Source organism: Perognathus longimembris, chromosome 1 (assembly GCF_023159225.1).
Source record: "Perognathus longimembris pacificus isolate PPM17 chromosome 1, ASM2315922v1, whole genome shotgun sequence".
Lineage (NCBI taxonomy): Eukaryota > Metazoa > Chordata > Mammalia > Rodentia > Heteromyidae > Perognathus > Perognathus longimembris.
Window position 1 is genome coordinate 57111343 of NC_063161.1, and position 21415 is coordinate 57132757.

The following is a 21415-nucleotide window of genomic DNA, read 5'->3' on the forward strand; positions in this document are numbered from 1 at the left end:
TTTCCTCCCGCTCACGAGCCGACGCACGGCGCGGCTCCGCCCACCACGCGCTTTCCGTCGCGCTCGGAAGTCTGTCGGCGCCCTCGTGCGGACGTCCGCCGGAACCCCAAAGCGAGCGAGTAAACAGAATGTGGACGGTCCAGCGGCCGCCTGCGTCACCGTAGCGCGCCGACCTGTGGCAGCGCGGCCGAGCTCTGCGGAGGGGGGGGAGGGGGGGGAGGACGCGACGCGGAGGGAGGGAGGAGGCGAGACTAGGCGGGGGAGGGAGGGAGCAGGGAAGCCGCGGTGGCGCAAGCGGCGCGGAGCTGCGCGGCCCGGGTCCGCTCCTCGCCTAGCCGCGGCCGGCTTCAGACCCGGCCCTTCCGTACCGGCGCCTCCTGCCAGCCCCACAAGCGCGGACGGAGTCCATGTTGGGGAACTCGGCGGCGGAGTGACGGGAGACCCCGAGCTTCCCGCCGTGGGGCCCGCGGCCGCCGGAGCGCGCGCCTCGACCTCGGTCGGAGGTAAACACGGGCCGACCCCGGAGGGGGGGGAGATGGGGAACGGCGGTGGGGAGCCGCCGCGGGGGGCGGGGAGCGGAGCTCGGAGCTGGGGGAGCGGAAGAGCGGGCCCCGCGGCGGCGGAGGGCGGACAAAGTTTCGGAATCTCGCGGGGCCCTGGCGACGTCATGCGTTTGGAGGAAAGTTGGTGCCGCTTTCCCAGGCGGGAAGGGAGAAGGTGGGGGTGCTGCAGCTGGGATGGACCCCATTTTCCTTTCGGCCCCCCCCTCCCGGTGAAGGAGATCCCACCTCGTCCCCCTCCCCTACCCACCCCGTCTTCTTTCCTCCCTATGGCCTACGCGCCTTCCGCTGCCTTGCGCCGGCGATGTCTGTCCTCGCCGGGGTGCAGGGCCTTTTGGGGGTGCGCAGGGGCTGTGGGGTCCCCGCTTAGACCTCGGCAGACCCTCCTCGCTTTTCTGCAGTGGGAACCTTGTCCTGAGCTTCCAGACGCTGTCCACCCCGGTGCTTTTGCTTCTCCTGGGCGACTTTGCTTTTGTCGCCGGAGGCCGAGGGAGGCCGCTTGTGAAACCAAACTTTACTACGCGGTGACCTCTCGTGCGCGCGCGAATGCGAAGAGCTGGAGCCTCGGTGCAGCCGTGTTTTATTTACCCCCACCCCTGAAGTTAGGGTTCCTCCTAACGCCAGTTACCCGCACCTCATCTGGAGTCCTGCAGTGTCTGCCGTAACAGCTACGGAATGCGAGACTTGGATGTCCAGACTGACCCCAATCCCTGCCCCCCACCTCAGAAAATTCTATACCAGTTGCGAGGTTTTGTATCTTTTACACAGGGCTGGAGGTCTTGCCTCCACATATTTTGAAAACATACTTGAAAAGACTTGATTACTGGATTAAAACATTCACAGATTCAGATGGTGACTTAAAAATAGCCAGTATTTTTCTTTGCTGGATTATCGAGTACAAGGACTAAGCGTCTTCATTCAGTTTGGATTACATTTAGTACTACCAACGTAGTAACGTATTTAAGCAAAACCTCTGATAAGGTTTTTAATAGAATGCTTTTGACTGGTCGATGCCGATCTTAAATTTCCCCTAGTTTGGCAGTTTACTCTGAATTTTGGGAAAAATATGTTAGTGAATGCGTTTTTTATTTTAAAAGAAGTTAATTGCGTGCATATGACTACTTGCCCAATGGCATAATATTGGAGGCATTGAGTGCCTAAGTAACTGTTGCATTTTTATTTCGCTGTTAATCATGAAAATTTTAATGTGTGATCAAGTCTTTTTCCAGTCCATCATTCATTTCACTTCTTTGGCTCTTGGCTTAATTTTTTTTACTGTTTTGCTATTGCTTAAAACCTGTAGGAAAGTTTGTAGGCTTTTAATTTTTTCTGAATAATTACTTGTCAAAGTGATGTACAGAGGGGTTACAGTTTCATACGTAAGGCAGTGGGTACATTCCTTGTACAATTTGTTACCTCCTCCGCCAGTTCCTCCCTCCCCCTTTCCCTCGGCTTTTAATTTTTTTTATTTTAACTTGTTGGATGCAAAGGAATTGCCTTCAAATTTCTTTATATTATCCTGCCAAAGATAATTTGGATTTATTTTGATTGTGTTTATGCAGTTGAGTTTTTTAAAGGTTGTCAGTTTCTTGGGGCTTGCAAATATAGTAACATTCGGTTTCACACTCAATGACTTTGAGAATTTTAAGTACATTTTAGGATTAAAGTGGTGGTAAAATTTCCTGTAAGTGTGCTCATGCAGTAAAGACAATCTTCAGTATGTCAAAAGGAGAAAAGTTCTGTATGAGAAAATATGAAGCTGTTAGTAATTTAATTACTTGGTTAGAGGAAAATTTACGTTTTTCTGTCCTCCCTTTCTTTGCTAATGAGGCTCATTGGTTAAGATTGAAACTTCAGGAAAGTTCACTTTTCTTTGAGATTAACCAGTACCTGGGCAGTGTTTTTGAATCAGTGTTCTTGAAATCAGTTCTGTTACATGATGCTGTTGATTTATCTAAAGCAAAAGCTTTAGTAGTAAAGTACAATGCTACATTACCCATTAACTTTTAAGGTACAACAATGAAAGAGTTGTAAAATCTTAAAACTAACTCAAGAAGGTAGCAGACATAAAAAAGGGATAGTCAGTCATAGAATAGTTTTCATTGCAAGTTCTATCAGCATCTGTTCTTGTCTTTCAGTGATGTAGATTGCATCTTTCCTACAGAAAGTAAGTTTTGTTGTTTTTTTTTTTTTTTTTTTTTTTTGGCCAGTCCTGGGCCTTGGACTCAGGGCCTGAGCACTGTCCCTGGCTTCTTCCCGCTCAAGGCTAGCACTCCGCCACTTGAGCCACAGTGCCGCTTCTGGCCGTTTTCTGTATATGTGGTGCTGGGGAATCGAACCTAGAGCCTCGTGTATCCGAGGCAGGCACTCTTGCCACTAGGCTATATCCCCAGCCCAGAAAGTAAGATTTTAATGTACCTTTTTGCTAAGAATCAGTAGCCTTGAACTATGTTTATATGAACACACCAGTGTGTCTCAGTAGTGAGAACTGTAGTAGCACCGAGAAGAGCCCAGAGTTAAAATCTGTGCTGTTTCCAAGACTTAGCTTTGCCTTTTGTGGGGGGATAGTGGTGGAGAGGCTATACTGGGGCTTGAATTCAGGGCTTGGGAGCCATCCCCCACCCCCCACCCCCTTCTCTTTCTCTACCACTGGAGCTACTTCTGGCTTTTGGTGTTTTAGTTGGAGATAAGAAAAGCTGGGGCTGGTGGGCTCATGCAATCCTAAGATACTCAGGAGGCTGAGATCTGAGGATCATGGTTTAAAGCCAGCCCTGGTAGGAAAATCTATGAGACTTTATCTCCAGTTAACCACCAGAAAACCAGAAGAGACGCTGTGGCTCAAAGTGGTAGAGCACTAGCCTTGAGCAAAAGAGCTCAGGGGCACCACCCAGGCCCTGAGTTCAAGCTCCTTAACTGACCAGCAAAAGTCAGTCAAGGATTTTCCTGCCCAGGCTGGCTTAAAACTGCTATCCTCAGATCTCAGCCTCTTGAACAACTGGGATTACAGGTTTACATTGTTGGCCTCTGACTTTGCATTATATCTTTTTAATGTTATGGCAGTTAAAAATTCAGTATAAAGTGTAAAAATATAACCACCATTTTTTACAAGCAAATTCCTGAAGTCATTATTTCCTTTGCTAACCTACAGTCTTTAACACTCATTTGCCCAGAGTGAGCTTTGTAAAATTCATCAGATCATGTCACTTCTCAATGACTTCTCTTCTTTGTCTTAGTACAACATGTATTTTACTAGGGCCTTCAAAGCTCTAAGTTCTTTGTTGCTTCATCTTGTCACCCTTTTTATTTTGCCAGTCCTGGGGCTTGAACTCAGGGCCTTAGTGCTGCCCTAGAGCTTCTTTTGCTCAAGGCTAGCTAGCAATCTATCAATTGAACCATAGTGCCGCTTTCCGCTTTTTCTGTTTATGCAGTACAGAGGAATAGAACTCAGGGCTTTGTGCATGCTAGGCAAGCACTCTTCCACTAAGCCACATTCCCAGCCCTGCCACCCTTTCTCCAGCTACTATGCTACTGAGGTCTTATCTTACTGCTCGATATGAATGGTCCCATCTCCCTCCACATTTTCGTATCCCTTTTTATGCTAGATTTTTCTCTGTAGCATTTTGCCTACATACTTCACTTTGCCTACAATACATCTGTAAATTTAACTTAATTTATTAAGTTGTGTTTGTTATGTTTCTTCACTCAAACTGTCATTTTGTCACTGTTTTATCCCTAAGTATGTGAACAGTGTAGGTACGTGATATTCAGTGGATTAGTATACTTCTGCAATAAACATTAAAACTGATCATTGTCATTTGAAACTTTGGATTGTGCATATCTCTCTGTGTTTGCATGAACTGTTATATCCAGACATGTGGACTATGTCCACTTACAGGGGCCAAATCTTGAAAGGAGCGTGACATTTTGTAGTTTAAAATTCTTAAAACTAGGAATGATTTGCTGGTAGAGTGGTATAACTGTCTTAGTGTTAAAAAATGTATCATTTAGAAGCTGAATTAGATTTTTCTCTTTTTGAGTTGCTAGGGTTTGAATTCAGGACTTTGGTTGGTAGTCAGGCACAATACCACTTGAGCCATGCTCTCAGCCTTTTTTACTTTGTGAATAGGGTTTCCTGTTTATGCCTTGGCTAGCCTGTAGCTAAGAGGGAACTGATTTACTCCTCTTTTAACTGGGATGGCCCTAACTTTTTGCTTTGGCTGATCTGGAACCATTATCCTCCTGATCTCAGCCTCCCAAGTAGTTAGTTAGGATTACAGGGATGTGACTCTCCATCTGGTGTAGACTTACTTTTAGTAGTTCCAATAGATAGAATGATGTTTCTGGTAATACGTATTGGATTCTGGTAGTATGTATAGAAAGAGAGACGATTCAAAAAGAAAATTAGGAGAGATGTAGATAGCTTGAATTAGGATGATTAGGAAAATTTTGGAGATGGGTTAAGTATTGAATTTGAGATTAATAGGCTGGACGTGTAGATGTGGGAGAAAGAAATTTCAAAAATGACCAACTAAGGACTAAAATTCTTTGTTTTAAAGCACTGGGTTTTTGAGGTGCCTTTAGATCTTTCACGTGTAATTTTTGTAGCACTTTAAATAGATAGTTCTAAAATTCAGAGGAGGAGAGTTATGGGTTGTCAGTAGAATTACCTGTATAGGTAAAGGTATGAGTAAAATTGCCTAGGGGTTGGAATGTAACTTGAAAAAAAGAAAAATTGAGCCATATGAGTCTCATATATGAAAACTTTATTATTGCAAGACTGAACTCCTAGAGAATACTGACTGTGTTGTTATAGAAACCAATGTAAGAGAGAGCACCATAGGGATATAGTCAGTAGGATCAAGTATTAAATGAGGTTAAAAACTGCATTTTTCATGGAATATTCTGTGGAGCTCAGTAGTCTTTAGAGCAAGGAGGATGTTAGCTTTCTGTTTCCAAACTAGTACTTGTGTAATTGCTCAACTGGTTTTAAAAAGTACTGAGATCAAAGTTAAAGAAATTGTTCACCCATATTGCAGAAGAGAGCTAATGGTTATTAAATATTTTCTATGTGTTAGCTATTCTGCTGTAGACACTTTATGTACTTATTTTTGTAGGTACTTCGCATAAATTTTATTTGATCTCAATTAGCTTTGCAGTATTCAATTTGACTTGAGAATCTAGATTCTAAATAACAAATATCAGAGTAACTTGCTCAGTCTTTGTGTCTGAGTTCATCTAAGTCTGGCTTTTAGATATTCGTTTCATCTGTTGGCTTTTGTATATTACTACTGTCCAGTAGATATATCTGTGATGATGGACATGCTTTGTCTGATATAGTAGCTGATAGCAACAAGTGGCTAGGAACAACTTGAAATGTGGCCAGTACAACTGGGGAACTGAAAAATGGTTACCTGACTGGCTTGGGAAGAAGGTTTTTGAGAACCTTATAAACAATAGAAGAGGGTCCTATATAAAGCAACAGTAAAATCATTCTTTATTTGAAAGTACTGTTTTTGTTGCATACTAGTTTTAGATTGTCTTAGATTTTGTTTGGTGATTTAAAAAAACTCAAACTTTCAGCAAAATTTCAAGTATATTTCAAGTACCTTTTTCCCTTAAACCATTTGGAACTCATTTGCAGATACAGTAACAGTTAAACGGACTTTCAGTTATAAAATCAACATCAAACTCACTAAACCAACTTTTGAAAAAAAAATTAACTATCACCTACCTTCAGATTCATTCAGGTTTTGCCAGTTTCCAAGAAATGTCATCACAAAATTCAGTTCAGAATTGTTTTGCATTTAGTTGTAATGACTTTTTAGAGTCATTTAAACTAGAAAAATCCTTGCTTGACTTTCATGACTTTGATAGTAACCATTACGAGGCAGTTGTAAAATATCTGTTTGGATATTTTCTTATGGTAGGATTCAGAGACTGTGCACTGTGACAAGTAGTGGCGAATTCTTTTTAGCCTATCATTTGTGTACATATTATTTGCTTGTCCTATTACTGGTGGGTGATGTGTACTTTGATCACTTGATTAAGGTGAGTCCTCGCAAGCTTCTTCATTGTGAAGTTACTTTTATTCCCTTAACAATGTTTTTCTGAGGAAGTAGTTTGAGATTTTTTTTTTTTTTTTTGGCCAGTCCTGGGCCTTGGACTCAGGGCCTGAGCACTGTCCCTGGCTTCTTCCCGCTCAAGGCTAGCACTCTGCCACTTGAGCCACAGCGCCGCTTCTGGCCGTTTTCTGTATATGTGGTGCTGGGGAATCGAACCTAGGGCCTCGTGTATCCGAGGCAGGCACTCTTGCCACTAGGCTATATCCCCAGTCCCCTAGTAGTTTGAGATTTTAAAAATAGCCTTATCAGCTTTTCTGTTTGTCTTCAAGTTGTTCCAGTTTTGGTCTGAAAACCCTCAGTCTAGTTTCTCCTTTCTCTTATACTTGCTTGAGCATTTCCTGTTTACAATAATAATTAAATAATACATGCTCCTCTCTTCCCTATTTCCTGTTTTTTGGGGGTTATATAAATACATTTTAGTATTCCACTTTAAATTTATTGTTTAAAAGTTTTTATTAATTATTTTGTTTTGTGAGACAAAGCTCAGGCTAGTGCCCGTCTCATTGTTCCTCTTTGCCTGCCAGAGGCTGGTGTTACAGGTGTAAAGTGCCATATTTGCTATTGTATTACTTTTTAGTCGTTGTATGAGCACTTCCAGGGTCTCATGCTTACTAAGGCAAGTGCTCTGCCAATGAACTATATCCCCATCCCCATATGTAACTCTTGTATACTTCGTTGGTTAGTTATGAATTGAGATTTGATGGAAATGTAAAGTACACACCAAATTTCACAAAAAGAATTTAAAATATCTCAAGTTTTAAAATTATTACAGGTTGAAACGATTTCATTTACAAGGGATTAAGTATATTAAATTTACATTGTTGTTGTTATTACTGTGGCACTGGGGTTTGCATTGTGGGTGGCAGGTGTTTGCAAGGCAGGTGCTCCACCACTTGAACTGCACACTCATTGCTTTTATGTTTTAGTTATTTTTCAGATAGGATCTTGAATATTTGCCTGGGTAGGCCTCAGACTGGGATTCAGACCTCCTACCTACTACCTAGACTTACCACATAGCTAGTGTTACAAATGTGTACTACCACGCCAGCTTTTTTGTTTAGATGACATCTGTCTTGCTAATAACTTTCTCTCCTTGGCTCACCTGACGTCATTCTTTGATCCTCCCTATCTTTATTTCCCAAGTAGCTGGGATTGCAGTGCCTGTGATTATGTATGTGGCTCAAAAATTTCTTATGGACATTGCGTCTCTGAGGTTATGGTGTATGTATACAAATGTTCACAATTTACTTTGGAAGTAAATGTAGAAGCCCTCTAACTTCCCCAGTGATCATATGGAATAGTTGTCATAGGAATATATATGTATTTATGTGTTTATATATACATATATATGCATGACAGCCCCACCCTGTTGTATGTATACCTTTTGCTCCCTGTAGGCAAGTTTAGTTAAAAGACCTATGAGGAGAAAAGGTCTTTTATACCTAGCTATTTATTATTTACTATTCATCTGATGCTTTAGTGAAATTCCAAGTTTATTTTTGACATTGGGTTCTCTTTAGTTTGAAGAACTTTCTTTTTTTGTTTTTTGTTTTTGTTTTGTTTTGTTTGGCCAGTCCTGGGGCTTGGACTCATGGCCTGAACACTGTCCCTGGCTTCTTTTTGCTCAAGGCTAGCACTCTGCCACTTGAGTCACAGCGCCACTTCTGGCCATTTTCTGTATATGTGGTGCTGGGGAAATCGAACCCAGGGCCTCATATATATGAGGCAGGCACTCTTGCCACTAGGCCATATCCCCAGCCTCAGAACTTTCTTTTTTTTAAAATAGATTTTTTTCGTGGTTTTTCTTTCTCTCTTTTTCTCTTTCCCTCCCTTCCTTCCTTCCTTCCTTCCTTCCTTCCTTCCTTCCTTCCTTCCTTCCTTCCTTCCTTCCTCCCTCCCTCCCTCCCTCCCTCCCTCCCTCCCTTCCTCCCTTTCTTTCCTCTCTCTCTCTCTCCCTATCTCGTTCGCTCTGGTTCTTCTCTCGCTCTCTCTTTCTTATCCTGGAGTGTGAACTGAAGGTCTTGCACTTGTTAGGCTGGCACTCTTTCTAATTAAACCATGCTTCCTGACCTGCTTCTTGCTGGTTATTTTGAAGATGGAACTGAGATTTCCCCCATGTCTCAGTCTTTTGCATAGTTAGGATTGCCCAATTTGTCTTTGTTTTTAACTAAAATATCTTTTCAGATACTTCAGTTTCTGACAAATTTTTTCTCTACACAAAGAATTCTCTGGAATTTTCAGCTATTCGCTGTCTGTCTTCTGGATGCTGGTTTCTGACGAGAAGTTTGCATAATTGTAATCATTAATTTCTTCTGTCATGTTTCTCTTTAAGGTTTTATTTCTTTTGCTTGACTTTACCGAAGTCTGTTGTGATTTATGTAGGCTTGTTTTTCTTCTGTGTTTTGTCCATTTTAATGCACTTCAAGCTTTTGTGGATTTCTGAGTTCCTGAGCCTTCCTACAAGTTTGGGAGAATTTTGTACATTATTCTTGATTTTTTTTTTTCTGTAGCAGTTTCATTCTTGTCTTGTGTTGTAGAAAGAACTTTTGATTTTTTTTGATGTTTCCCCATCTTCATTTTTTTTCTCCTACTCTTTTCTTCAGTGTAGATATTTCTATTGATTTAGCTTCTGTTCAGTTAGTAACTCATTCTTTTACTTTTTTTTTTTTTGAAGGTACTCTGCCAGTGAATTTTCAGCCCTATATTTCTTTCTTTCTTTCTTTTTTTTTTTTTTTGCCAGTCCTGGGGCTTAGAATCAGGGCCTGAGCACTGTCCCTGGCTTCTTTTGTTTTTGGCCAGTCCTAGGCTGTGAACTCAGGGCCTGAGCACTGTCCCTGGCTTCTTTTTTTCTCAAGGCTAGCACTTTGCCACTTGAGCCACAGCGCCACTTCTGGCCATTTTCTGTATATGTGGTGCTGAGGAGTTGAACCCAGGGCCTCATGTATACGAGCCAAGCACTTTTGCCACTAGGCCATATCCCCAGCCCAGCCCTATATTTCTTTTTTATTGAGGCTTTATTTCGTACAACTTATTATTTTTCTGTTCTTTTTTTCTTTGTTTTAATTTGTCCTGCTGGGAACTTGTGTCTTTCCTTTTTTTGTTTTTGTTTTTTGGGTAAGTCCTGGGCCATGGACTCAGGGCCTGAGCACTGTCCCTGGCTTCTTTTTGCTCAAGGCCAGCACTCTGCCACTTGAGCCACAGCGCCACTTCTGGCCATTTTCTGTATATGTGGTGCTGGGGAGTCGAACCCAGGGGTTCATGTATAAGAGGCAAGCACTCTTGCTACTAGGCCATATTCCCAGCCCCGTATCTTTCCATTTATTAGTGGTAGAAGTGGTACAAATTTTGGGGGTTTTGGAATATTTGCTTATATGTAGCAATACTTTGAATATAGGACATACCTAAGTCTGAACAGGAAATTTATTTGTTTCAGATAAACCTGGAATTAATTTTATGCAGAATTTTACTAAGTATTTCAGATTGTAGATACTGTGTTCATAGCCTTTTTTTAAAGTGCTTCATAATTTGTTTATGGGTTATTTTGGGGCTGGCAGTTAATACTTTTTTTTCTTGAGAATTCTTTACATTTCCTGGTGCTTCATATACCTAGTAATTTTACATTATGTTCTGGACAATATTGTGTGAGAATCTTGCAGTAGTGATGGTTTGTGTATTGTTTTTGTTTTAGATTGTCAACCCATTAGGTTCAGACTTCAAATTTTGTTTTTTGAGAGGCTATAGTTTGAGACTCTGCCCTTCCCTTGGTATTTTATGATTAATTCATGTGCCATGAAATTTGCCTATTAAAATTAAACAGTCTAGTAGATTGTAGTTAGCAGCTTTCTTTCTACTGCTCTAGGTCTGTTCATTGCTTACGAATGCTTGCATAGCTCAGCTAGGAATTGTATAATTTCTTACAGAGAATTAAGATTTCTTTTGATCACTCTGTCCTTTGCCGGATCCCTGGCCACTTATTCCCATAGAGTACTCTTTTCCCCTAGTCCTTTGGCTAGAAAACCCCTGGAAAAATGGAGTTTCTCCCAGGCCCTTTCAGCCTGTGCTACTGCCACCAGGATGTAGCCATTCAGGACAAAGCCACTAGGAAAAAGATGAAAAATAGAATAGGAAAGCAATATAGTTCACTTCAAATTTTACTACACCCACATTCCACTTGCTTTTACTTAATTTTTAGAGTTCTCAGGTAAGCTGCTTTTTGTATTTTGTCCACATATTTGAGATAAGCCTAGTGGGCCTACTTTAACCTAGGCCAAAAACCATATTTAAAATACGTTGGATAGGGCTGGGAATGTGGCTTAGTGGTAGAGTGTTTGCCTGGCATGCATGAAACCCTGAGTTCAATTCCTCAGTACCACATACACAGAAAAAGCCAGAAGTGGTGCTGTGGCGCAAGAGGTAGCATGCCAGCCTTGAGCAAAATAAAAGAAGCCAGGGACAGTGCTCAGGCTATGAGTCCCAAGCCCGAGGACTGGCAAAAATAAATAAATTAAAAAAAAAATAAGTTGGAAAATAAAATTTAATTCGGACAGTATGAAACTTAACAAATTTGCAAAACAGTTGACTAGAAAGAAATATCCCACATTTTCAGACTAATCTGGCCACATGTACATCCTCGAGTTAATTTGTAACCAGAATAACTGGGAAAAGTGAGTTTAAAAAATAGGGTACATTTATTCAGTGTGGATAGATAATACTTATCCTTCAGAAAATGAGAAGATGGTATTTTGGAGGCAATGAATTTTCTTACTTTAAGGAACTTTGTTTAGGGTTTATGTTGTAAGAACCTGGATTGATATTGGGGTTATTTCTTTGGCATAGGTTTGTAAATTATTCTCTGGATTACCCTGTCATTGAGAATAGTTTGTTTTACGAATGAGGTGATTATCTTCTACTTTTCTCTCCTCGTCCCTATTTTTTTTGGTATACTTGATAGTATCAAATATGTCATAACTTGTTATTGAAGGCCAGCAAACCATGATGAACATAGCAGAAGACTAACCAGTTAGGGATTTCACTTGAAAAAGAAATTCACATTTTATAGTATTTGTACATTTGATTACAGTTAGGAAAGAATATCAATATTATTTGATCTCTAAAAGCTTTATTATGATATGAATTGCTCTCGCAAAAAGTGCTCATATTATTATTTTTAATGTATTTTATTATACATCTAAATTTATACATTTTATATATGCTTTTAACGTTTCAACAGTTCAGTACAAAATAAAAAATTTATGTATATACAGCAGTGGTTCTCAGGCACAGAATCAAGGAGGTAGCTAGAGCAAGGCTTTTTTTACCTGGCATACTATGCCTATTATGAACCATGACAATGGAACATATCCTTCTACATAGCTGCCTTCTTAACTGGATTTTACTACGGCAAACCTTGTTTGCTGTAAAACAAGGAATGAGAGTTGAAATTGGTATATGTTCTTGAAGTCTTTTAGACCTAACTCTTACTCCAATGTCATCCTTTGAAAATACATAGAATACAAACTATCTGGAACATCTGCCTAAGAACCACTGCCTATGGTTATTCAATATCTTCAGGCCTTACAGGATGAGGTAGTGGTATGATGGATTTCTTCTCAGTATCCCTGGAAAGTGCTTTCCTCATATCGTAAGCATCCTCATCAGGCTCCCCATTGCTGGCTGAATAGTACTCTATGACTGTCCTGTGTACACTGTAGCCCAGCCGCTTATACATGTTAACTGCAACTTGGTTTGATACTCATACAAAAAGATCAATATTCTGAAATCTCTTCTAATAACTCAATAAGTTTCACAGCCAAACCAAGGCGCTGAAACTCAGGGGCAACAGACAAAGCTGTGACATGTCCATGCCATTCTTCTCTAGCAACTGAGCCTTCTGCTTTACCCATAATCTAACCCATTAATTCTCCACCAGGTGCCTCGGCAACAATGAGATACTCTGGCCAGTGGGCAAGACACTGTAAGTAAAAAGGAATCCCATAAGTTTCCGTAAGAGGATCCAAGTTAATGTTGTTGAAGCGGAACAGGTCGTCACAAGTGAAGGCCCGCAGAGTGGTCATCGCACCGCGACCCCCTCATATATATTATTTGACAGCGTTTCTTTGTTTTGTTAACTTACAGATCATCTGGTTTGGCTTAGAGGTATAGCCCAGTGGTAGAATGCATGTTTACTTAGCATTCTTTAGACCCTGTCCCAATTCACAGCCCCACCACTCAAAAAAAAGACAACAAAAATAAAACTTCCCCACTTCTCTCTTCTCCCCCTCTTTTTTTTCTTTTGAGAAAATCTTGCTATTTAGCCTGACTAGCCTGGAATTTGAACTGGCCTGGAACTGCTCTACCATGAAGATTTACTTTATTGTTATTATAGAGGTGATATACAGAGGGGTTACATTTGTATACAGTGTCATCTGTTCCCTCATTCTCTTCCATTCCCTCCCTCCTGTCTCTACCCACGAGTTGCATAGTTCACTTTCATCAGTGTTCAATGTGCTCCACTGCTGCACTTTTTTACCCTTTTTCCTTGGATTTTGTGCCCTCCTTGCATCCTCCCACAGATATGCATGTGAATACACCTTATATAAGGTAAAGAGTACTGAGTCAACAGCAAAAGAAAAAAAAACAAGAAAAATATCCTTTGTTTCCATATCTTTAGAGTTCATTTCAGTATATATATTATTTTATATACTTAGGAAGAGGCTCTTGGGTATTATGCTTTTGTGATTCTTTGCTAAGACAATCCTCTTTTGGTGTCACTAGAATCCTGTGTAATTTTGTCATATCCCAGTGTGTTTTAGATTGAACTTCCACATATCAGAGAACATGAGCTGTTTATCTGATCTTGGCTTGTATTACTTGACATAGTATGTTCTAGTTCCATTTCTATGCAAGTGACATTATTTTATTCTTTTTAATGACTGTGTAAAATCCTATTATATAGGTACCACGTTTTTTTGGATCCACACATCTATTGTGGGTATTTGGGTTCTTTCTATATCTTGGCTTTTGTCAATAGTCTGGCAACGAATATGAATGTGCAGGTGTCTTTATCATATCCTGGTTCATGATACTCAGGGTAGATGCCTAGGAGTGGTATGGCTGGGTCGTATTGTAGGGAAGGTCTATGTTTAGTTTCTTGAGGAACCTCCAGACTGCTTTCTGTAGTGGTTGGACTAGTTTACATTCACACCAGCAGTGGAGTAGGGTTCTTTTCCCCCTACATCCATGCCAGCCTTTGTTATTGTTCAACTTCAAAATGCTGGCCAATCTAACTGGGGTGAGATGGAATCTCAGGGTTTTGTTTTTTTTAAAAAAAATTATTTCGGGCTGGGGATATGGCCTAGTGGCAAGAGTGCCTGCCTCGGATACACGAGGCCCTAGGTTCGATTCCCCAGCACCACATATACAGAAAACCGCCAGAAGCGGTGCTGTGGCTCAAGCTGCAGAGTGCTAGCCTTGAGCGAGAAGAAGCCAGGGACAGTGCTCAGGCCCTGAGTCCAAGGCCCAGGACTGGCAAAAAAAAAAAAAAAAAATTATTTCCTTTGTGCCTAAGGATGATGAGCATGTCCTCATTTGTGTCTTTGCCACTTTTACCTCTTCTGAGAAGTCTCTCCTTAGCTCCCTTGCCCATTTAGTAATTGGCGTATTAAGTTTGGGATGGGTTAGTTTTCTTGAGTTTCTTGTATGTATGTGCTGGATATTAGGCCTTTGATGTATTGCTGGTAAAGGTCTTTTCCTGATTGGCTGGCTGTCTTTCTCATTTAGTAACTATGTCCTTAGCTGTGCAGAAACTTTATTTTAATGTAGTTCCACTTATCCAGTCTTTCTATCTGTTTTGCCCCTGGGACTCTGTTCAGGAAGTTTCTGCCTATACTTGTAAGTTTTGTTTCTCCTATTGCAGTAGTTTCAGATCTGATGTTGAGGTCTGATCTACTTTGAATTGATATTGATATTGATAGTGCATGATGACAAGCAGGGATCCACTCTTAGTTCTCTGAATGTGGCTGCCCAGTTTTCTCAACACCAATTGTTGAAGAGGCTATGTTTTTTCCATTATATTTCTTTGGCTTCTTTGTCAAATATCAGATGACTGTATGTGGTTTTATTTCAGGGTTTTATTTGTTTGATCTGAGGGTCTATTTTTGTGCTAATACCAAGCTGTTTTTTGTTGGGGGGGGGAGTTGTTTTTGTTTTTTTTTGGTGGGGGGTCAGTCCTGGACTTGGACTCAGGGCCTGAGCACTGTCCCTGACTTTTTTTTTTTTTTGCTCAAGGCTAGCACTCTGCCACTTGAGCCACAGCGCCACTTCTGGCCATTTTCTATACATGTGGTGCTGGGGAATCGAACCCAGGGCTTCATGTATACGAGGCAAGCACTCTTGCCACTAGGCCATATACCCAGCCCACCAAGCTGTTTTTGTTACTATAGCTCTGTAGTAGAGTTTGAAATCTGATGTTGTGATACTGTTCACATTGCTTTTTTTGCCTAGAATTGCTTTGGCTATTCCAGGTCTTTTGTTGTTCCATATGAAATTTTGCATTTTTTCTTTTGATCTCAGTAAAGAATGTCATTGGGATTTTGATAGGCATTGCATTGAATTTGTGTATCTTTTGGCAGTATGGTTATTTTCACAATACTGATTCTACCTATTCATGAGCATGGAAGTTCTTTCCATTTCCTGGTGTCCTCTTTGATTTCTTTCTTCGGATTTTTATAGTTTTTGCTATAAAGATCTTTTACATCCTTGATTAGATTAATTCCTAGATACTTAATTTTTTTTTGAGGCTATTGTAAATGGGGTTGTTTTCATGATTCCTTTTTCTGCTTGTACATTGTTGTACAGAAAGACTACTGATTTTTGTGCATTAATTTTGTATCCTGTTTCTTTGCCCAAGTAATTGATCAGCTCTAGGAGTTTGAGAGTGGAATGTTTTGGATCCTTTAGATATAAGATCATGTCATCTGCAAATAGGGATTGTTTAATTTCTTCTGTCCCTATTTGGATCTCTTTACTGCGCTTTTCTTCTTGCCTTATTACTCTGGCTAAGAATTACGGAACTATATTGAAAGTGAGTGGAGAGAGTGGCTATCCTTGCCTTGTTTCTGTTCTTAGGGGAAATGGTTTTAGTTTTTCCTCATTTAGTATGATGTTGGTCTGTCATAGATAGCCTTTACTGTTTTAAGAAATATTCCTTCTATTCTTAGTTTCTGCAAAGCTTTTAACGAGTGAATGTATTTTGTTAAAGGCTTTTTCTCCATCTAGTGAGATGATCGCGTGGTTTTTGTCTTTGGCTCTTTTGATGCGATGAATTACATTTATTGATTTGTGTATGTTAAACCAGCCTTGAATCTGCCTATTTGGTCATAATATATGATTAAAAATTTTTGTTTCTGGATTCTTTTGGCTAATATTTTATTGAAAAGCTTTGAACATGTCTGTAATTCTTTTTTAGTTGGATCCTTACCTGGTTTGAGGATGATTGTGATACTGGCTTCATAGAATGAGTTTGGAATTGCTCCCTCAGTTTCTGTTTCATGGACAAGCTTGAGGAATATTGGTATTGGTTCATCTCTAAAAGTCTGGTAGCATTCAGTGGTGAACTCATTCAGGCCCGGGCTTTCCCTTGATGGAAGCCTTCTGATTACTTTATCTCTTTGCATGTTATTGGTTTGTTTAGCTGGTTTATATCTTCTTGCTTCCTCTCAGGCAGTTTGTATGTTTTTGAAAATTCATCCATTTCTGCTAAGTTTTCCTTCTTTTGTGAGTATAGGTTTTGAAAGTAGTTCTCTACAATCATTTGAAGTTCTTGGATGTTTGTTATAAGATTTCCTGTGGCATCTCTGATCTTAATGATTTGAATCTCAATCTCTCTCTCTCTCTCTCTCTCTCTCTCTCTCTCTCTCTCTCTCTCTCTCTCTCTCTCTTTGGTTAGCCTTGCAAGTGGTCTGTCAATTTTATATTTTTAAAAAGCAGCTTTTTGATTCGTTGAGTTGTGTGTAGTTTTTTTTTTTTTAAGTTTCTATTTCATTGATTTCTGCCCTAATCTTTGCTCTCTATCTAGCAGTTTTAGATTTGGTTTGTTCTTGTTTTTCTAGAAGTTTTAGTTGCATCATGAAGTTAATTACTTGAGCTGCTTCTGTTTTCTTTATGTGTGCAGTTAGAGCTATAAATTTTCCCCATAGCACTGTTTTTGCTGTATCCAGAGGTTCCATTGTGATGTGTTTTCACTTTCATTGAATTGATTCTTCCTTAATTTCTTCTGTGACCTAGGTGTTATTCAGTAGTGTCTTGTCAGCTTCCATGTGTTTGGGTGTTTTCTGCATTATATTTTGTTGTTGAGAAATAGTTTGATTCACTGTGGTCAGATAGGATGCAAAGAATTTTGCCGATCCTCTTGTAGTTGCTTAGGTTCTTTGTATGTACTATGATATGATTTATTTTAGAGAATGTTCCATGTGCTGCTGAGAAGAATGAATTGGGTTGTTGTTGGGTAGAATACTCAGTAGAAGTCTGTTAAGTCCATTTAATTCAGAGGCATTTTTTGGTTGGTTGACCTGTCCTTTGGTGAGAGTGGGGTATTAAAATTTCCCACTATTACTCTGTTTGTGTATATCTTGTTTTATAAGTCCAGAAGTGTTTGTTTAATGTACATAGATGCTCCATTAATTGGTGCATAGATATTGACCACTGTTATTTCCTCTTCATTACTATGACCTTCCTTATCTCTGTACTGATTGTAATGAAAAGTCTTACTTTATCAAATATCAATATAGCTACTCTTGCCTTCTTACAGGGTGTATCTGCATGAAAAATCTTTTTCCATCCCTTCACTTGGAGTTTGTTTTTATATTTGACTGTGAGATGGGTCTCTTGGCAACAAGATATGGATAGATCTTGTGTTTTTGATCCAATATGCTGTTCTTTTGTTTTGATTGGGGAATTGAGTCCATTAATGTTTAGAGTTGTTATAGAGAGATGTGTCATGTTTAATACTATTTTCTTTATTTCTTATATTTTGCTGTTTTCTTTTTCCTGTGCTTACTATATTGGTTATCTAGTGATTTTTGTCTAATGTGTTTCCTTGATTTTTATTGTTTTCTTCAGATTGTATACTTCCCTATTAGCATTCTTTGTAATGCTGGTGATTCTGATTTTCTTTCCATTGTAATGTAGTTTCTTCTTTGATTTTACATCTTTTTTTTTTTGGTACTATTGCTGGTGCTTCAACTCTTCCCCTGGCACTGTCCCTGAGCTTCTTTTGCTGAAGGCTAACACTCTACCACTTCAGCCACAGAGCCTCTGCCGGCCTTTTTTCTTTATGTTGTACTGAGGAATTGGACCCAAGGCTACTTGCATGCTAGGCAAACACTTTACCACTAAGCCATATTCCCAGCCCATTTTGCAGCACTTACATTTTATTCTTGCTTTTTAAGGTCTATTTTTCTTTTTTTACTACGATTTGTCTAGAAGTGTTTTTTCTTGGATCCTGTCTGCTAAGGGTTCTGTATCCATCTGTCAGGTGGGTGAGATTTTTCTCTCAAGATTGGAGAAGTTCTTTGTTATTACTTTATTACATAGGTTTTGGATGCCTTTTAGTATTGAATTTGGGCCCCTCACTGATCCCAACCATGCCTAAATTTGATCTCTTGGCTGAGTCTGCCAGTTCTTGGATTTCCCTTTGGGAAGTTCTGAGTGTTTTTTCAATACCTTTGACTTCTTGTTCTCGTTCCTCTGTTTCCCCCTCAATTCCTGAAATTCTGTTTTCCATTTCATTCTGTTACCTATGCATTCCACTCTGATTTGCAATATGGAAATCGAACCTTTTATGCTCCACAATCAGTTCTAATAGTCTTAATTTTGTTGTTTTTGAGCTATGCAGCGTTTGTGTCTTTATCTCCATATTTTCGGGGAGTCCTGGATCTTCTTTTCTTTTTTTACTTTGTGTGTGCTCTTGATACTGTTTTTGCATCTCCCCTTTTATTTCATTGATCAGTTCTGTCATTTCTTTTTTTTTTTTTTTTTTTTTTGGCCAGTCCTGGGCCTTGGACTCAGGGCCTGAGCACTGTCCCTGGCTTCTTCCCGCTCAAGGCTAGCACTCTGCCACTTGAGCCACAGCACCGCTTCTGGCCGTTTTCTGCATATGTGGTGCTGGGGAATCGAACCTAGGGCCTCGTGTATCCGAGGCAGGCACTCTTGCCACTAGGCTATATCCCCAGCCCAGTTCTGTCATTTCTTTAATGGTTCTTTTGTCCTCCATTTCATTGTTGGGTTTTCAATTTGGTTTGTTGTCCTGATTTTTCATGAATTTTGTAATATTTTGCTGTGATTTACTCATTTGGGTTCAGGAATTGTCAGGACTATGGCCCGAGCTTGGCCTGTTCCCATTCAGAAGGTTGCAGTCTGGGCTTGTTCTGGGCTAGCTCACACTGGGTGAACTAGCCCATGCTGGGTGCCTGGGCCAGCAAGTGCTTATGTGTGCACTTGGCCCGGGCTAGCTGAAAGGAGCTTAGCCCGGAGCCAGCAAACTCTGGTCTTATCTGTGGCAGGGGCCAGGAAAGCTAGAATCAGGGCTCTGGGATGGGCGTTAGGCTTCAGAAGGGTTGAGCTTCCACAGGTGGGGGAGTTTGTCAGTGCTTTGGACCCCTAGGTGGCTGGCACTTGGCCACTGGCTTGTGTGCTTGCCCTTGGCTTGGCCCTGGGCCTGTGACCCCGCCAGCAGGTAGGCATTGGGTCCAGTCTGTGGCAGTAGGTGGGAATGGTTGATTCAGGCCTCTGGGATGGTTGTGTGCTTTGGAAGGGGTAGGTGCCTATGGATGTGCAGGAGTTTGTCTGGCCCCTAGTTGGATTTCACTCTGCAGGCCTGCAGTGCTTGGCCTCCAGCCCGGTGAGGTGGGTGTGTGTGTGAAAAAGGGCTCTGGCCTCTTTGCCCTGCTCAAGTATGATGCCCCTTCTTGGGTGGGAGGGAGGTGTGCGGGCCAAGCTCTGCGGGTCACCACTAGTGCTGGTCGCTCAACTGGAGGAAGGTGGTACCAGCAGGGTATTCATTGATCCTGATTGGTTATGGGCTGATTGGCAGCATTGTGGAAGCTTTCTGCATCTGGGTACTGCAGTCTTGCTGCGGGTCCTAGAGTCCTGGCCTCCATGGGGCTGCTACCGTGGCTTAGCCTTGTTGATTCTGGGATGACCTGCAGTACAGGGCCACTCTTGTCCTTCTGTGTACAATAAGTTATGAGTTTTTCCACGTTCCTGTGATTCTCTGTTTATATATTTGTTGTTGTCAATCTCTTGGGAAGAAATGCATGTTAGGTCTCTAAATCTGTTTGATTAGAGAGACCTATGGTGATTCCTTATTGCTTCGCCTTCATTTTCTTCCATTCTGCTTTCTCCACACTTTTGACCCTAAGTCCTGGCCAGCTGCTCTTTTTCTGTTCCCCTCCATTTTCCCTCTTTCTCCTTCCCTCCCTTTTTTTCTTTCCTTCCTTTTTGAAAGTGCTGAGGGACTTGTGCTTGTAGGCAAAGAACTTTCCCACTGAATTACATTCCCTGTTGTAATAGCTGGTATCTATCAGTATCAGTTTTGTTTTTCCTAGTACTGTATTTTGAGGAGTGGAAATACTTGAATGTTTGTATTTTTTTGTACTAAAACTTGAAAGTCACTCACAAAATAAAGCAATTTAAGGAAATAGGACAAAGACAGATACTATTATCACAGAACTTACATTAATATTTAATAGTTACCTAAATTCTAGAAGGAGCTGATGCTTTGGTAAGTTGTTGGATGACTTTATTAGTCTGCTTTCTATTACTGTAATGAAATATCTTTTCATAAAGATTAGTTTAATTATCTCACAGTTTTGGAAGTTCAAAAGCATAGTACAAACATCAGTTCTGCTGTGGTGAGAACTTCATGGTGGGTGAAAACAAAGTGATCGAAATGTGGGTAAGAAGAGATCATGTAATGAGAGCAGACTGGAAGAGTGACTTGGGTTAGGTTTGCTCTTTGATAATAGCCCTCTTTTGGGAACTAAGCAGGGTCCTAGGAGTGCTGCACCAGTTTGTTTCGAGGGCACCATCTCTAGTGACATTCCACTAGGCATTTGTGTGTGCTGGTCTTGGGGCTTGAACTCAGGGCTTGGGTGCTGTCCCTGAGCTTTTGTGCTACAGCTTCACTTCCAGCCTTTTGGTCATTAATTGGAGATAAGAATCTCATGGATTTGGCTGCTTGGGCTGGTTTTGATCCCATCCTCCTGAGTAGCTAGCGAGCTTCAAGAGCCTGGCTAAGGCATTACCTTTCCCTCCCTTTATTGTCAAAGTGAATTACAGAGGGGTTATAGTTTCATATGTAAGACAGTGAGTATATTTCTTGTTCAACTTATTACCTCCTCCTACCCTCCCCCCGCCCCCTCCCCCCGCTTCCCCCAGCATTACCTTTTAAAAGTCCTCTATCTCCCAGCATTGCCACACTGGAGACCAATCTCTCAGCACATGAGTCCATGGAAGGATATACTCACCATAAGTCATAGTAATAAGTTAGTGACACTATTACTATAATGAAATTAACCTGAGAGTCAGAGAGAGAGAGAGAGAGAGAAAGAGGGAGAGAGAGAATAGAAATGAGAAGTACATACTCTTAGAATTATGCATGATAAATTATTTGTGCTCCAGCTTAGACATATTTGTGTATATACAACTTATTTATTGCACTTTTAATTGGATACT

At 40.8% G+C, this 21415-nt stretch overlaps 1 protein-coding gene and 1 pseudogene across 2 annotated transcripts in view; one reads left to right on the forward strand and one right to left on the reverse strand.

The window, feature by feature from the left end:
- Nucleotides 1–262: 262 nt before the first annotated feature.
- Nucleotides 263–21415, forward strand: part of Scaf11 (SR-related CTD associated factor 11) — a 72308-nt gene continuing 51155 nt past the window's right edge. For both annotated transcript variants that reach the window (XM_048365902.1, XM_048365911.1), the window contains exon 1: nt 263–503. The gene's annotated coding sequence lies outside the window, so the exon portion shown is untranslated. The remainder of the gene's footprint in view (nt 504–21415) is intronic.
- LOC125365691 lies at nt 11901–12763 on the reverse strand (annotated as a pseudogene).